The sequence below is a fragment of the Monodon monoceros genome, unplaced genomic scaffold (genome assembly GCF_005190385.1).
Source record: "Monodon monoceros isolate NGI ecotype Baffin Bay Population unplaced genomic scaffold, NGI_Narwhal_1 Super_Scaffold_5, whole genome shotgun sequence".
Taxonomy (NCBI): domain Eukaryota; kingdom Metazoa; phylum Chordata; class Mammalia; order Artiodactyla; family Monodontidae; genus Monodon; species Monodon monoceros.
This window is the reverse complement of record NW_021703782.1, coordinates 26576422-26579941: the sequence shown is the minus strand read 5'-3', so window position 1 is coordinate 26579941 and position 3520 is coordinate 26576422.

Genomic DNA, 3520 nt, shown 5'->3' with positions numbered 1-3520 from the left:
CCGCGTTACATTTCGCGCCTGGGCGGAACCAATCACCGCCAGTCCCCTGCCCGCTGGCCGCAGCGGCGAGTGACAGGACATGCGAGCCAATAGCTGTGCCTGGATTTCTTTCTAGCTAGAGCGGGGCGGAGCCGGACCTGCGCGCGGGTCCTTTCTGCCACGCTATTGGCCGCGGCTCTTGTATTTTTTTTCTGCCTGAAGAGCCAACAGCGTTCGAAACTCCGGGGGAGCGCGCGACGTCTGCACTCGCCCAGACACACCCTCCAGTAGCCCCGCCCCTGCCGTCCTTCCGCGCGGTTAGTCAGGGTTGGAGGCGCGCTGTGGGCGACAGGCAGGGGCGGGCGGTAAGAGAGTTGCTGATTGGAAAGTTATCAGAGAGGGGGCGGGCCAGGGGTGGTAGTTGGCCGGCGGGGTCGCTCGTCTGGCGGCCCCTCCCGCCTGTGGCTGTTGGGCTGTAGTTCCCGCGCGGCTGGGAATTTAAAGGGCTGGGGCCCGGGCTGCCCGCCCCCGTCCGTGGCTCCCGCCACCAGCTCTAGGGGGACCGAGGCCTTCTTACTGCAATTTCTAGTAGACACCAAAAGGTGCGTCGTTTCTTAATGGTTCCCATCTGCCCAGCTGTTGGACTCGCTGTGAGTTGACCCTCTCCGCACCTCCCCTACTCGCCCCAAGGCTGAGGTGGGCATCAGTCCCAGCCTTCGCCTCCCCGGGCCTCGGTTTCCCATCTGTGTAAAGTGGGGTAGTTAAGGAAGTCGTCTCTGAGGTCCCCGTGTGCTGCTCGCGGCTCGGAGGGGACACGAACACAGGCGTGTGTCCATTCTTACACCCGGGACGGATGCCCCAAAGACGCCAGAGGACTCCCCGCCCTCCCGCCGTGGTTCCTCACCCGTCCGGGGCCGGCCCTTCATCCCCTGTCTGGAAGGGCGTTGAGCTGTGGGTGCCCCGGAGGGTTCGGGTCATTCCCAGCTCTGCCCGCCCCCGCCTCAAGGACCCCACCCCGCACCAGAGGAATCCTGAACGACCGGAGTCTAAGTCTGACAGTCACCCACCGAGGGCCAGTGTGGGCTCGGAAGGGGATGGGGGCAAGATGGGATGTCCAGCCTCGTATTCGCTAGAATGTGAAAGAAGTGACTGTGTTTTGTTTTGTTCTTTGGGTTATTGCCAGGGCCGAGCCTGACTCATGGTAGACTTTCAATAAATATTTGTTGAATAAATGAGTGAATATTTGGTAGTTAAAGATTAGGATTGGTAATTAGAACAGACCTGCATAATAGCTGAGTATTCTCTCTTCCCAACACACACACACACACACACACACACACACACACCTATGCCACAAGTGTTTAAAAACAAGTTTAACTTATATGAACAACTTCTAAGATACATTTTTAAGTGATTAAAAAAAAAAATGGGAACTTCCCTGGTGGTCCAGTGGTTAAGACTCCTCCCTCCCAATGTAGGGCCGCCTGGGTTTGATCCCTGGTCAGGGAACTAGACCCCCCCGTGCCTCAACTGAAACCCGGCGCAGACAAATTTTTTTTTTTTTTAATGGACTAGTATGATTTTATTCACCTTTTTAAAAAGGTGGAAAATAAACATACATTTTTGCTTTTATATATGCAAAATACTAGCAAGATACACAAGAAACTGATACGTAAGTTGACCCCAAGGAGGGGAATTATATGGCTGGGAAACAGAAATTGAAAGATTTCAAAAGATACAACATATAACTCTTTGTATCTTTTGTACATTGAAACAAGTGAAAATATCTTTGCAATAAATAAACAATAGTATGTAGCTACCATCTCCTGGAGGCCTAGTATAATAATAGCATATATCTACTGATATATAATAATATGGTTGGTAGCTTCACTTACATTCTACTGCTCTCAATTCTGTGAGGTAGTTATTATTATTCCCACTTTATAGATGAGGAAATTTCAGGCTTGTCCAAGGTCACCTAACTCGATAAAATCTGTTGTAAGGATGGCTCTGAAAACTGCCTATGGAGTATACCCCTTAGAGTCTGCTGAACAAAAGGAGGAAGTGGCTGAAAAATGGGCACCCCACATTTCTGAGACCTCTTTCTCATGTTCTAAAACTTTCAGGTTTTAGAGGTTAAAACCAATTTGATATTTTAATAAATAGCTGATGTGGAAAGTTGAAAGTTCATCTCTCATTTTACTTAATTAAACTCATTTTGTTTTTACAATTTTATGCCAAATGACTGCACCACATACTTGTGTGTCCATTAGAAGGAAACTGTAATCCATCTACTTTGTACTTGAAAAACACTGAAAAGAAAAAAGTGATATATCCATCTTGGACTCTCAAATTATGGGTTAAGATCCAACAGATTAAGCACCAATAGTTACTGTTTAACATGCCCCAGAGTTCAAGATGAGTCATTCAGAACCAAGACACTGACTTTCTGCTTCTAAAAATTACTCTTCATCAACAGTAAGCTGGCAACTCCACTTGCTCTCTGCCACAAAAGAATGAGAGACATGCTAGGAATGTATGAAGTGGGCAGAGGGTGATTCTAGGAGCAGAGCTGAGGTCATGCAAGATCTGCTTGTTTGGTTCCATTTCCATGCAACTAGGAAGCTGTCTGAAGTGTGTGGATCATATTTCTGATGTCTTTGTTCTGCCCTAGGCAGAGTCAACATCCCAGAATACTAAAACCCATCTAAGGATACTTACTATATTATTACAGTAGTCTTTCCAGTTGTTAAAAATGTAGGCCTCTTCTGATAAAGATATATACCTCAAACCCTCTTTTTAAAATATATTTTAAAGTTTCAAGATACAATCTGAGTAAAAGAAAGCAAGATTTTTTTCACTTTGAAAACAATATCAGCAAGAGCATTTGAAGCTGCTTGATTGCTACAAAATCTTCTGGTTAATGTGGGAGACTGAGCATAACATAAATCCTTTTAAGTGATTTGTCTTCACAGCTAAAAGTGCAGATAAAACAGCTTTGCAAATAAATGTAGATGAAATGGGATAAAAATGCCTGATGGCTTCTTTTGAGATGATTAACAGGAAGATATTTTACCATAAAAATTATCCAAAATAATTTTCTCAATGTTCTGTTTGGCAGCAGACTCAAACTTGAGTTCCAAAAAGTCCTCTTACGATGAAAGAAATCTAGGAGGAAATGGTTCCCCATAGTATTTCAGTGGGATTTTTAAGCTCTATCAACAGGAAAATATCTACATAGACCAGGTATGTTTTTCATTCAAAAGAGCTTTTCCCAAAATATTTTCCAAAACCTTTGTGCAATGAGACTTTCATCAAGTTAAGAGTATAAGGAAACATTTTTAACATTGATTTGCCTATCTACCATCACAAATGCCCAAATATCTCATTATGATGTTATTGCTAATTTTCTTAGAAATAGCTCTTTTTCTTTCAAATACGCAATCTAACTTCAGTTGCAAGTAAGAGTAAGCCTGTCAGCCCAGTTTAGAAAATGAAGACAGAATTATTAAAAGGAAACAGGGGTGTCAAATGGACTTCA